The 15,146-nt window shown below is 45.5% G+C and overlaps 1 long non-coding RNA gene across 1 annotated transcript; it reads right to left on the reverse strand.

Moving 5' to 3' along the window:
* Positions 1 to 7,425: 7,425 nt before the first annotated feature.
* LOC115252613 (uncharacterized) lies at positions 7,426 to 9,793 on the reverse strand. The gene is made up of 2 exons (XR_003890943.1): positions 9,682 to 9,793; positions 7,426 to 7,554 (listed from the first exon to the last, which is right to left on the reverse strand). It is a non-coding gene; the product is annotated as an uncharacterized lncRNA (long non-coding RNA).
* Positions 9,794 to 15,146: the final 5,353 nt, after the last annotated feature.

Raw genomic sequence — 15,146 nt, forward strand, 5'->3', positions numbered from 1 at the left:
GAACTGTGCTTATAGTGTGTGTAACATAGAGCTTTGTGAGTTTGTGTCCCATTTGTCCTGCAGACTACTTGTGTCCTCTTCAGGTTGAGAGGCAGAACACCTCTGGTCTTCTCTGGACATTTTCTTTACCTTTTCACTCATTGCCTTGGTTTCTGTACTTTTCCTATTAACAGACAGATTGAGGACATTCTCATCCATGAAAGTGTACTCCATGTCTCGGATGGCCTCAGCCACTCTGGTGGCCTTCTGGTTTGCCAGCTCTCTGGTGAGACAATGACCTGCGACTTCCAGGTGTTCCCCCTGCGACCCTGCTGGAGCATTCACCTGCTTCTTCGTGTTTATGTCTGCAGTGTGCTGTGTGCGGTTCTGTGACTCTGTGTTGTGCATGTGCATAATATTACCTGTGTCATTTTTTTCTTTTGCGATTCTCAGCATTTTTGGGGCGCGATCGAATCACATGACTCGCCTCCCCACAACCAAAACACTTCAGAGAATTGGTGTTGACAAAAACAGTATAGTCAAACTCGTCAACTCTGAAGCGAAGAGCTACATTAAGCTCTTCCTTATTGTTATGAAGCACCATAGACACATGTCTTCTAAAAGACGTGACATGTCTCAGCAGCGGAGACTTGCAGCCTAGAGGAATCAACCTCAAGGGGGACACCACACATCTGTGTTGGCTAAGCTCCCTCAGCAACATCTTGATCTTAAGAAATGAAGGGATATTTGAAACCACCACCTTTTGACCAGAGGAAACACCAGAGTGCACCATTGATGACCACACAATCCTCTGCCAGCTGATCAGCCTTATCAGTGCTGTCTACAAAAACCACCATTGTGCTGTTCACAATCTCCCTCAAAGCCAGGCCACACTCCTCCATGGAAATGCCAACTAGTGAAGAAAGTTTGACGGCATGTCTAGAGGTGAGTTTCTCCAACTTGGAGATTCCAGACAGGCAGGCAGGCCTCCAAACAATTACACAAAATCAGTGATCAAACAAATGCACTGATGTGTGATGACAGAAAAGTGATACCCAATAACATTAAACACCATCCAGGGTGTGAATAAAGATTAGAAAAGTTTTGAAAACACTCCTAGCAATCACTCACTCCTGTAGCCTCACCTATGCACAACTCTCAGAGAGAGACAGAGAGACATAGAGAGGGAAGGGGAGAGGGGGGAGAGGGAGGGAGGGAAATAGAGAGAGAGAGAGAGAAAGGAAGGGGGAGCCAAAGAGAGGGACGATACTTCTGCCCTTTTCCTGCTCATCTCTGTGCTGGTGTGCGTTAGCGGTAATCAATTTTTGGTTATTTGTGGAGTCACATCCTGAGTGCTGCCACAGGGAGACTCCAAGGTCAACGCGAGGTACACACAGAGTTGTGCTACAGCTGCTCATGCGCATGAGCAGATAAACGCACCATAACAGGATCACTGTTATAACGTGATTGGCTGACCGTTCCCCCTGAAGGGACGGACCCTCGTAGTCCTCCACTTCCCATAAGAGTGGTGAGCAGAGGGGCTTCCTATCTCTGTCCTGAGATGCGGGGTGATGTTTATTTGGTGGAAGGGAGTGAGTTGAGGTCTGCATGGGCGATGGCTGAAGAGCACAGCCCAGCACATTTTCAAACCAAGTGAAAAGTGAATCACCTCAATAAAAAGTCTGATTTAGCAGAGAACACGTGGTCTTGCGCCAATTTCTGGTGGAGGAATATCATCGACCTTGTGTCATATCTGTCATGCTGTGACCATTCATCACTAACATCTGCACCACGGTGTATTTTTACCCTGAGGATAGGCTCCATCCATCCCCCCAGGGCCGGGCCCATGCCAGCAGTGCTAGGGTCAGGCTGGGGTCATGCTGGGGTCCAACTAGTCTAAAGTTGATCACAGCCTCACTGACACACCTACAGGTGATCTGAGCTTGTAAATAGGTAAATTACTGAAAAAAATAATTGTGTGCTTAACAAACGCTGAATGATGGCACAATTTTACGATTCAGGGCCGTGTGTAACAGAAAAATGCAAAATATGAGAGTAGCAACAATTTCTCCTGGATATTATTTCACTTTTCCTCTTGATCAGATGGCAAACAGGATTACTACAGGATCATTCTAATCCACAAATATCAGATTATGTAAAACAAAACGACAATTTATCTAATGTCTACATGATGGTTACGGGTGTGAGCCTTTCTGATAAATAAAGGGTTAAATTGAGGGTTAAATATGAACATTACTTTTATTATTGACATAAAATATAAACTGTAAGAACTGAAATTCAGTTCACAGGACAATTAATGTTTATTATTGCAACATTATAAATAAAGAAACTGTAAGGCCGCAGACGAGAACCCAAGAGCGACACCAGAGTTCGACTGAACACAGCTTTATTATCAGGAACCGAAGGCAGACAGGATATTCCAGGAAACAGGCAGGCAGGAAAACACTGAAGAGTCATGTGGAACACAGAGGACAATCTGGCAGGGAGGAAGCGTAGCAGGGAACTATAAGGGCTCTTGATTACTGATTTGCCCCAGGGTGAGCGAGGACACACGGGCGGAATTGCTCACAGCTGTGACAAGAAACAGTAAAAACATTGATATACAACATGAAACTGAAAATTCCTCATGGATCCATCAACCGGAATCCTATTACATAAAAGTCTGTCTCTGGGGCCCAAAACGGTTGTGCAGAGTTCTTATACCACTGGTGCTCATTCTGGTGTAGTCAAAGACGAGCTCACATGCTCATTATCGGAGAGCTGAAAACTTTATTTAGTCAATGAACTTACAGGCTTAGACTTGAGTTTTAATGTGAGTTTCATGACATTCAGGAAGTTAAAGGAGTTTAAGCATCCTGCGGCCTGGGCAGAGAAGAGGAGATCGATGTACAGATTGGTGAGACGAGAGGTGACAGAAAAAAATGACATCCACTAATGATTAAGCTCAATTTTCCAAAAGGGAAGTGCTGCAGAAAGACTGAGAAGCAGCTGAAATCCTGGTAAAAAATGGGAATGACATACAAAATGCACCAACACAAACTTTATTTTATGTTGACGTTTAGAGCTTCAAGTCTCATCTTAGGAAGGGATGTGAGAGGACTCTAATGGGGTGAAAGAAGAACCTCAGGGTTGAGGCAGTGATTTGAGTGACAGTAACGGGTTTTATGTAACTGTCAGTGATGTAATTGTGTGAGGCAGGATTTACTGTGTGACTTTGACTCGCTGCTGTGTCCTTAACCACCCGGAGACACGTGAAAAATCCACCCAGAGATGCTGACCGCTGCAACACCAGGCCAACACTGGAAGAAGCTTATGTACCGTAGGTTAAATCTCCAACAAGGGTGTGGGGCTCAAACACTCAACAGACCCAACCTGTGTTTCAACCTGCCATGAATCTTCCATGAGGCAATCCCTCCAGTGGTGCCATTTGACACCCTGGCAGTTTGCTCTTCACTAGCAGTGACAGTCAGGCAGCCACTGCTCCAACTAGTGGTCCACCATGAATGAGTTCATGCTTCTGCAGCATCAAGTGTAGAAGCATCTTGAAACACCAGAACCCAACAAATCCATCAGAGATGACCGTCATCTCGGCCACTGCTGCTGTTATCTCCTCTTGCTTATGTAACGTAGGTCCTGTGACAGGAAGTTGGCTTCAGGGGCTAAAGCATCCACAATGGCAGTGCTGGGCCTGTTATTGACCCAATTTAATAGGCAGACAGAGGTAGAACAACTGAACTTCTAAACAGTGCCAGCTTGTCACACGGCTAAACTGCTGCTTCATAAGATCTTTTTTGATTCTTCTGTCACAGAGATTAGGAACCAAGTATCAGATGTTCCTCCAAATCAAGAAACTGGTCAAATTAGAAGCTATTAAAGGCCATTTTTAGTTGTCTGTAAGCAAGTTCAACCTGACTGAGCTTGCATCTGTAAGGTAAACTTATGTATTTGCAACCCACATTTTTGTATTGATCAACATTATTTTATAGTCACCACAGCTTGTTCAGACAAATGGAAGCTCAACGTGAGTTTTCTGCTGACATCAACACATTTCTTCTCCATAAAGTGTAATAAAGGTATCACATAAATAAACTGTATGTGTAGGATTTGTATTACACGTGAATGTACCCACACTGCTGGATGGATTCTGACCATTAGAGATTAAATCCAGATCCAGCTCTGTGGAAGCATGACAAGCTCATTGCCTGACTGATTGGACACCGGGCGCCTGTACACAGCAGCCTGACTGAGCGGCCAAAGAAATTTTCCATCATTTGTTTCTATCTTTGTGTGACTGGCCGGCATATTGATCAGTGGATCGGCCAGTTCTTCAGGCTGTAGGCGTCTGGACAAATATCGGCATTGGTGTCTGCTTGTGAGAGTCTTGGTGTACCCGAGTGGTGACTACACACCCTGACCTGGTTATTGAAACAAGGTGATGCGTCACTGTGCGGCAGTGGTGAAGAGGCACCAGGAATGGCTGCTGAAGCCATAGGCTGCAAAAGATAGAGTAAGATGTAGGGGAACCAAAGATAGATGGATATTGGGAGACCTGGTAGGAGAAATCCTGGCTGCCAACAGAGTGTGAAAGCATTCTTGATGTCTCCCGTTCTCCATAAACACAAAGGAATCGGCTTTAGCTGTCTAACATGTGCTCTGTGCCCTTAGTAATTTACGAGTTTTTCTTTCCAGTAAAGAAACAATGACAAAGAGTTCAACTACTGTTTTCAGTCCAATCCGATACAATGGATACCCCTTTTATAAATAAAAACACAGACGTTGCAAGAATTACAGCAGCTAGCAGAGGCTTGCCAAGCTATGCTAGTGCAAAAGATTGCAACGCTCACATTAAAAACAAACCTTAGCACATGAAAACTGCTTCAAGCCACCGTAAACCTGCAACAGCCTGCAACAACCTGATGTTTATTTGTGATGGTTATCGTTTACCGATGGACTAGTTCCTGCTTCCCTGTCTGTATGGTGCTGGTATACAACCCGGGTCAGTACGTTTGTCTCCATGTTGTGCACAAAGCTTTTTGATTACTGTAAATACAGTAGATCTATTTGTGATGATACCTACAGCCATTAGGTGCCTTCAGTGTAAACTTATTTTAAATGCAAAGAGAGAAGCTTGATGCTTTTGTTTAGTGTTTGTTTTTGTTTGGTCAGTGACCAGGAACACTCAGACTGTTAAGATATGGCAGCTACTGGCTAATGAGTCCAGTTATCTGCTTCCTGAGTCTGATTCTTGAATCAAAATGGATCAAGAAACAGCAGGATGTGGACTATTTTCATGCAAGTCTGGCTTTGTTATTAGTAACTTTAACTTTGGCCAACTGCGTCTGTATATCAGCAAACTCTACCGGGTTAGAATCAGCAAGACAGTGTTTACTATTTTTATATTATTACGGTTTATTTAGTATTGGCAGCAAAGAACTGCATAGGACAATGAGAGGGAGAGGACCACGTAGAGAATAAACAAAGGCAGGAAAACAGTAAATCACTGTAGAGTTCTGAAGTTCAACACTGATGTCCAAGTCCCATTCTGCTCTGGTTGGAAGGTGGTCAATTTGTCTGGGTCACACTTGATGGACAAACATTTTATCACATCAAAGGCTGTTTGGAAATATTGAGGAGTGACGTTTGCAGTGCATAGGAAAGGAACACAGAGAAAAGACTGTTACGTCTCCTCCTTTGATGTTGTGTTAGCCAAAACTGAAAAGTGCAGGACGGAGGTTTTATCTGCCACTTGAATGACATGCGTAAAATGAGCTGCATTGAGCTGTATTGGGATTTAAACATACGAAACATCATTAAATTGCACCTGCAGTCTAACATGCACTTTGTAAGGATGCAAAATGGGGCAGCCCTTGGTGCTCCATCCCATGGAAATATCGGATTTGGTTTTGGAGTGATGGTGCAGGCTGTTATAAATAGTTCTCCCTAAAAGCTAAAAACACTATTTGGTATTGATTATCTGTCAGCACTTGTTAAACCTCACTGTCACTGGTGGCATGGTCTCTGGTAGGGTTTGTTTTTTGTTTTGTTTTTTTGGGAGGGTAAAGAGATGGGGGAGAGTGAGGTAGAGAGTGGGAGGGTGGAGAGAGGAGGAAAGAGGAGAGGGAAAGAGAGGGGGTAGAGAGAGGGAGGAGAGAGGGGGAGAGAAAGGAAGAGTGGAGAGAGAGGGAGTAGAGAAGGGGGAGGGAGGGAGAGAGAGGGGGAGGGTGGAGAGAGTGGGAGAGGAGGAAGAGAGAGAGGGCAGGGGGGGAGAGAGAGAGGGTAGAGCTGGGGGAGAGGATGAGAGATGGGCAGACAGAGGGGGAGAGGGCAGGGAGATGGGGGAGAGAGGAGTGAGAGAGGGGAGGAAAGAGAGTGGAGGGAGAGGTAGCAGGAGATGTAAAATGAATGCAGCAGCTCAACCTGACCCTCTGTGACCTCGTCTCCTCTTTAACCTATGTATCTGGTGGCGTGTTAACACTTGTGCACACATGCGGACACATGTTTGGGTGTGCACACACCCCTGATGATGGCGTGTGTTGCAGAAAGAGAGCGCATGGACAGAAAGACAGACCCTATCTGACCCGAGGCCAACACCGCTGAAATGTCTTTGAAGTGGCTTTGAACCCACAACCATGTGCAGCATCAATTACCCTCACATTATGAATCCAGCCTTCCTTAGCATGTTAGCTAATGTGATAGCTCCTGATATAAAACAGCCTTCTTGTCTTAGCTTCATTTCAGATGTGAAGGGAACAGCTGCTTATGTAATAACCTCCTGCTCTTCCCTGGAGCTGCTCAGTCCTGGATCAAGATGCTGATGGACACCTTCCAGGGGTTGGCGTAGCGAGGAGATGTTTCAAGGTTGTGTGTACAGACACATCAAGCAGACTAGTTATGCTGATTCTTGTGTAGTTTTTCTGCTTCTCCCCCCCCCCCCCTCTATTTATTTACAGGTATCGCCGCCTTCAGAGCTGCATAATGACCTCCGGCCCCGCTGAAGTGATTGTATATCGTATTTTTGTGTGCGTTTCTGTGCTCTGTGCCTCTCCTCTCCTCTCCCCGTCCCTCTCCTTTTCCTCCCCCTCTCCTCTCCTCTTTCCCCTCCTCCTCTCCTTCACTCTACTTCTCCTCTACCCCTCTCCCCCTCTCCCTTTACCCAGCAGGACGGTCCCCCTACATGAGCCTGGTCCTGCTCAAGGTTTTATTCCTGTTAAAGGGGAGTTTTTCCTTGCCACTGTTGCTTGTCTGGGGTTAGGCCCTGGGATTCTGGAAAGCGCATTGAAACAATTTTGATTGTATAAGACACTATATGAATAAAGATTGAGATTGAGGAGTTCAACATTACTGCAGAGTAAATATGCAACATTTTAGAGCACATGTCTCTGCAGACACAAATCTAGACCCCAAAAGCAGACACACACGAATGGCTGGAGTTGGAGCAAGGTTTCTTTTACTAACAAGGATGTAGGACAACAACCGAAAGGTACAGGGTGCAGAAGAAACACGATCCAACGGAAGCAGGTTGGGCAGCATGAACAGGCGTCCGAGAAGGGCGATCTGCGGGAGAAAAAGTGATCAAAATAGCACAGGAAACAAGAACCATGAAGCGAAATAGAATTAAACTTATAGGAGCCAGGCTGTATCACAGGGGGTTAACAACGAATTGGCAAAGAATGAGACGTGGACCAGGCTTATAAAATGGACAGCAGGTGTGGGTGATTGGCTGGAGATGGGTTCCAGGTGTGTGTCAATCCCCCGACGGGGGAGAGTCTGGAAGCCGCTCTGCTCAGCCCGAGAAACTGGTTTGCTTTTCTGAGGACACCAGTTGGCTAATGGGCTGGATGGTTCGATCAGGAGCCAATCAGGGGCCTGGATTTGAAGCTCTAGGTTCAAGCGCTCTCACACACACCTCTGAGATGGCGTCTACAGCTTTGAATATTCTTAGTGTTATTTCCCCGCTCAGCTCAGAGACACCAGATGGTTGATGTTTGACATGTTGGACACAAGTTGAAGTGAGCAATTAGTCATTTATCAGAGTGGGACCAAATTCACACGCTGATTTTCTCCCTTCCAGTATCCAGTTCAGACCCTGTAAATAGATTTAGGAGGTCAAATAAAAGATCATTTGCTTCCAGTGACCAAAAGAGAAATAATAGCATCCTCTCATTCAGGACACAGGAAAAATGTTATTAAAAACCAAAGCTGCCATTCAAGTCTGGGGAAGAAGCTTTGAATTATTCTAAATGACAGTTTCAAGTGTTATTTGCCAACTCAGATATTGTCCTTGTTTAAACATCTGGAATTATAAACAGCGCAGCAATGGTTGCACATCAGGAGGTCTTTCATGTGCTTCTACACCAAAATGGACCAAAATGATGTTGGTGATGGTAGATCAGTCAAGGGACTGAGCTGCGAAGCAGAGGGTTGTAGGTTCGAGGTCCAGCATAGACAAATCATGGAAGGTGTTCTAGTAGTAGAGGAAGGTCCCAGAACACCTTCAGATTACTGCCCAGGTGCCCTTGAGCAAGGTAGCAAACCCACAAAATACTCCCGCAGGACCCTGGGAGGAGCTAGTGACTCATCCAGGGGCGGACCTGCCTTCACCCATATGTGGCCCCTCCCTGGGACCCCAGAAGAGATAAAGAGGTCAAGAAGAGGAGACACCAAGAGGCCAAAACACACTGAAAAAAAAAACAAAAAAAAAACAAAAACACCCTAATCCTACTACTTTGACTACTGCCGCTTCTAATGCTACACTATTACTGCTGCTCCTGCTTCTACTACTGTTACTCCTAGTAATAGTACTACTACGACTACTACTTCTGCTGTTGCTAATCATGCTACTGTTATTACTATTTCTGCTACTACTATTACTACTGCCACTATTACTGCGACTCCTAGTACTGCTGATGACGCTATTACTGCATAGGAAGCCATCAATGTCAAATTTGAAAAAAAAAAAATAAACATACTTAAACAGAGGTGGTGGGCTGAGGCACTTCCTATCACCCACATACAATGCAGTCCTCCACTCCTTCCAACAACAAACCAAACGTTCACACCATTCCAGGAGACCTGGTGACTCACCACCATGTGAGCCAGCAGACAAAGGGGAGACACCTCAACTGAAGCCAGGTGAACGACCCTACCAACGACTCTCAGATCAATAACATGCTAATCGACCACAAGGGCTATATTTTCAAGCTCGGTCCCCAGCGAGCTTGAGAACTGAAGAAGCCTTCTGGATAGAAGGTGAAACATCTTCAAAGAGAAGAAACACAATCCAGTTGACAGAGAAAACTACCTTGGATAACGATGACCTGGATGATTGAGAATCTACACAGACATACTGCTACTACCAGTACTAATAATAATCATAATGCTTTGGATTTTACTATGACAACTGAGGAAAATGACCTTTTGAGACTATCTCTCGGCTGTTACGTTCGAGTTAAAGAGGCCAGGACCCAGATGCGGAGTATAAAACAAAAAGGTTCTTTATTGCCGAAAATAAAAAAAATGCAAGGAGAGACAGTTCTCCGAATGAACTAACAACAACAACAACAACAAAAACTCTAGAAAAGTAGAAACAGAAAAACGAACTAAAAATCACCAAGAAATGGGAAAAAACCGTCTAGAAAAAAATACAACTGAAAACAGTGACAAGGCACTGACAAAACTTACTACGCTGGAGAATAACAGGGGTTAACACAAGGCAAAGGGCTGGAGATCTCTCTGAGCTGGCGCTAGATGCTGAAGCATGTACAACAATCCAGCACCAGAGACAAAGAGGGGAGAGCTTAAGTAGGCAGCCCATTTGGGCAAAACGAGCTGCAGGTGTACCAGAGGCTCAGCGCTCTCAGAGATCAGCCCGCCCCGAAATGCCGCTTCTGCAGGTAGAGAGGGAGGTGAGAAGTCTGAGTGACAACCAAAAACAGAACCACAACATTGGATCTCTTTACAGATGGCATTAAGCAGAATAATGTGATTATGGGAGAACAATGTCATTACACTATTCCAATATTCCAGTATTTCACATTGGATCCAGTTTTCTGAGCAGTGGGTGTTAATGCCACAGAATAAGAATCACATGGTGATACTGTTTTCTACGCTCTGCTCACTGTGCCTGGATAATTAGCTGTATCACAGCCACTGGACCATGCCGCTTTTAAACCAGCCAGGTTGGCTTAAATGCCACCGGGGAAAACCATAAGTACGGTCAGACTGTCTTTGAGGAAAGCAGCATGTTTGAGGACCTCAGTCCCATGTCCAACCCCAGGAGGTGCTTCCTGCTCAGGGTTTGGCTAATCTGTGGGATTAAGCACCACTGAAGCCAGTTCCAAACATCTCCAAACATCTACATAAGTACTTTTCCTGCTTTGCTGCCTGTTTGTGGCCATTGTCTCTGCATTTCAGACTGTGTTGTCTTTGTTGTGGCTGTTATCTCTGACGTGAACTGCTTGGTTAAGATTCCACAATTTTTCCTGGCTGGCGCTGTTGAGCTGGAAGTTTTTGGTGCACAACACACATTCCTGTACTATTGTTGCTGCTGCACGTGTGTTCACTTGAATTCCTTATTGTGCTTTGTCTTCTGGGAGTTTCTGGCCTGTTCTATTTGTGTTGAGGCCTGATTGAAGGAGCTCATTGTTGCATCCACTCACTGGGTTTGCCACAGCTGTCAGATTTTCTCAACCTCAGAATTTCTTACCTAACATTTGGATTTTGAGGGGAAGTGTAATGAAGTGAGAGTGCTATAGTTTATTTTTTCTCTATGTTACCCTGTTGGAGGGTTCTTGCTGGAATTTAGCTTCTGGGTTTGGTTTTCCAGCATGACTTCTGTTACAGACAGCATGATTACAGGCAGCCTGATGATGTTTTCATTAGAAAAATTAAAGTCTGACTCTAACACGCGGCAGATGGGTTTGAACACATAAGGTTTCGTGTTTGACACCAGGTGTCGGCCCATTTGCTTTGACGTGTGGTGTGTGCCCGTGTAGTCCTTCTTGGCCTCACCTAACCTGCTTGCTGTGGTGTGCAATGACAGCCAGCCATACTGCTCCACCTGTGCATGTGAGCTGTGTGCATGACGGCATGCAAGTAAGGACAGCAAGGAGCTGGTGGAATGTTGGCCACATCAATCAATCAATCAATCAATTTTTATTTATATAGCGTATAGAGCAATTGCAAAGAGCACCTTTATAAAATGTCTTCGCTGATACAAAGGAAACAGTGGCCATCACATCAATCAATCTTTATTTATATAGTCTTTTACAATCAAAATTGTTTCTAGGCGCTTTACAGAATCCCAGGGCCTAACCCCAGACAAGCAACAGTGGCAAGGAAAAACTCCCCTTTAACAGAAAGAAACCTTGAGCAGAACCAGGCTCATGTAAGGGGACCCTCCTGCTGATGGCCAGCTGGGTAGAGAGAGAGGAGAAGGGGGGAGGACAAGTAGAGGATAGATTGGAGAGGAGAGGAGAGGAGAGGAGAGGAGAGGAGAGGAGAGGTAGAGGAGAGAACAGGCATAAATCATAGAGAATACATGCAGAAATACATTATATTAAGTAAATAATGCTGCCGGTGGAGTCAAGTTGAGTGGGTCAGCAGGGTCGGAGGTCAGTATGCAGCTCTGAAGGCGACGATACCTGTAGATGGATACAGAAAGGGGGGCGCAGAAAAACTACACAAGAAATAGCATCACTAGTCTACTTCATGAGGAGGAGAGGAGAGGAGAGGAGAGGAGAGGAGAGGAGAGGAGAGGAGAGGAGAGGAGAGGAGAGGAGACCATTTTTCCAGTGGGGTGACAGAGGCCTGTCAGGTGATCATGTTTCTGGACCCCGGCAGCCTTGGCCTATAGCAGCATAACTAAGATGTTAACCTAATGATTAGATGACCCCCTAAGTATGATAATTTGTCTGTCTATGATAGTAACTTGGACTACAGAATTAATGATAATAAGCTTTTTCAAAGAGGTAGGTTTTAAGCCTAATTTTAAAAGTAGAGACGGAGTCAGCCTCCCGTACCCAGACAGGGAGCTGGTTCCACAGCAGGGGGGCCTCGTAGCTAAATGCTCGGCCCCCCATTCTACCTCTAGAGACTCTGGGAACCACGAGTAGACCAGCATTCTGAGTTATCAATCTGAAGATTAAGACACTTTACCCAGAATTTTTGTTGCATTGTACACCCAAAAGTACACCTTTGGCCCATGAATGAACAATAAATTGGGAGTACATAAATTGTATTGATTTCCGCCATTGACACTTTCTCACCTAGTAGGCAGAATTTAGCCCAGGATTTAGTCCACTCAACCCTATGTTGACAGTTAATCTGAATGCTGAGAGTTCAGTCCCATCATGAATATTACTGGTGATTTTACTTTCCATTCATCAGTTCTAATGTTGGAAATAAAACACATTTATTGTATTTCCTTGTTTCAGGTTAACATAATTTCAACATTTCCTCCTCTGACATTAATACTGTTTGGTTAGCTGGCCAGGAATCCCAGCCTTCCCAGTTTGAATGACAACAAGTGCAGAGCAGAAGCTTTCTTCAGGAGCAAGAACAGGCTAGTTCATATTTAACAACTGGGAATGAAAAATGGAATAGAGACAACTAGGTTATGCTAGCAAACACCATTTGCTGTTGTTTAGGAGCTTTAATTTAAGGGCACACTTTGACTTCCGGCTGCAATAGTTTGTTGTCGATGGGGTATTTGTTTTGCAAATGCTGACTTGAAACAAAGCTGAATTCTGCACCTTTTCATACAAATCAAGTCCATTTTGAGTTGATTCTGGGGTGTTGAGGGGTTTCCAGCTTGGTGCTGTGACAACAACACAAAAGCAGAGCCAGACAATGGTGGGTTTATTGAAGGTCCTGGTGGGATGCTGGGGATGTTTGTTGATACCAGACTATATGTGAGCCAGTTTGAGTTAATTTTTTAACACCAGAATAGGAGCAACTTACAAAGGATGCCTAACAGACACGAGTGGTATTTGATAGCTAGATGTGCAGATTGCTAACACCCAAGCTGAAGCCTAGCAAAGTCACAGCAATTAACAAGATCTCCAAACGATGGTCATCTCATCATTATGGCTGATGTCATGTCTCAAAGTCAGTGGTTGTGGAGTGCTGCAGTGTTTCATGAAGCTTCCTAAGTTCTCAGCTGACTCCCATCAGAGGAGAGGGCCAGCCTCCCAGTTGTCTGCAGTCCTCTTTGTTACTAAGGTTTTAAAGGGAAAATGACTCTTCCAAGCCGTTGAAGAGAAGAATGGCCTCGGACTTGTAGATGCTAACAAGCTGTGCCTCCTCAGTGGGATGAGTCTGACAACAAAACAGGAGCCCATCAAAGTGATGCAAGGACAGGACTATCAGAACATTAACAGCAAGGTATTTAGATGTTCCTGTATGTCACCTTTATTTCCCTGAGGTAAAACTAATAGGGACAGGTGTGAACTGTCTTTATGATCATCTTGCTTACCTGGTTTTCCCTCAATTTTTACCGATCCTCTGACACCAAGCAAGCCATCTTGTAGCAGAACCTCCAATTGTTTCCTTCCTCAAAGCAACAGGACTTGCTGTAAACGGCTCTCTCACTGGCTGCAAATGCACAATTCCCCTCTAACTCAAGTTCAGAGAATCTGAAAAACTGATCCCGTTCCAGTTGGTGATAAATGTCAGGAACTCTGTTGGGGTCCAGGGTTGTGCCTGGTTTGTCCTGCAGGGGGCGTTGTGGAGCTCAATTGGCGGCAGCTGGCACTGTAGGCAGGCGCACCTGTAGACAATTTACATCCTGCCACCTACTTAAGGAGGGTGCGCCTGCCTATCAGGGCCAGAGTGTTGGTTTGCGTTCCTTTGCCAGTGTGGGGTTTGCTTTGTGGGAGTGTTGTATTGTGGAGTATTGTGGTTTTGCGGCTTTGCTTGGTCTTTCTTCCCTGCAAGTTTGAGGTCTTTATGCCGATTGCTGGACCGGAGAAGTGCAGAACCTGTTCCTGAGTTCTCTGCAGTCAAGAGGGGCTGCTTCCGTTTGAGGACTCACCCGTGGACCTGTGAAGTGCCGATGTCAACTCCTGTTCTCCCTGCAGTTTTGGAGGACTACTTCTGCTCTCGAGTTTTCTGCAGTCCAGGGGGGCTGCTTCCATTCGAGGACTCACCCTTGGTCCCTGCAGTCTTGGAAGACTGCTTCTGTTCCCAAATTCTCTGCAGTCCTGCTTCTGTTCCCGAGTCCTCTGCAGGGCTGCTTCTGCTCCCGAGTCCTCTGCAGGGCTGCTTCTGCTCCCGAGTCCTCTGCAGGGCTGCTTCTGCTCCCGAGTCCTCTGCAGGGCTGCTTCTGCTCCCGAGTCCTCTGCAGGGCTGCTTCTGCTCCCGAGTCCTCTGGAGTCCTGGAGGACTGCTTCTGCCTTCTGTTTCTCCACGGCGCGATTGAGGTCTTCATGCCATCAGCCGGGCCGGTGAGCATGCTGAGTCAGACTCCTGAGTTCTCTGCAGTCTAGGGGGACTGCTTCTGGTTTGAGGACTCACCGCTGGACCCCACAAAGTGCAGATCTTGACTCCCGAGCTTCCTGCAGTCCAGGAGGACTGCCTCTGTCTTCCTTGTGTTGCCCCCCTCCCTGTAAATAAAACTCTTTTGGACCCTCTTACCACTGTGTCCTGGCCTGCTCTTGGGTTCTTCTAAAACCCTCCCGTACCTAACAGACTCAAAGCTCAACAACCACAATCTGCAAAATGCTCTATCGTAAACCAATATAAAGCTGGTGTGTACTTTAAAATCAGAGCTTGTAGAGTGAACATGCTGAAAAATAGAGCTTCCAGCTTGAGGTAGCAGTATTTTCTATGACTCAGCTGCTCCATGACAATGAATTCCAATTTAGAACTTGGCGGTACTGGTGGCTCTGCCCATGTAGATTGTTGTAACGGATTACCTCATTGCACAGACAAGAGCCTGACTGTGTGAGCAGTAATAATCACTTGACTATAATGCAGTGGCGGGCCGTGCATTTCACACCTAGGCCTTCAGTAGTGCTCCCTCTGAATCAATCCAACCCTCAATAACCATTTTATGGCTATAAAACTTTCACTGAAGGTACAAATGCGACACACATAAAAAAATCATCAAAAATAACCTGATAAAATTGCAATATTATTGTGGCAAG

This window comes from Takifugu rubripes, chromosome 15 (assembly GCF_901000725.2).
Source record: "Takifugu rubripes chromosome 15, fTakRub1.2, whole genome shotgun sequence".
NCBI classification, from domain to species: domain Eukaryota; kingdom Metazoa; phylum Chordata; class Actinopteri; order Tetraodontiformes; family Tetraodontidae; genus Takifugu; species Takifugu rubripes.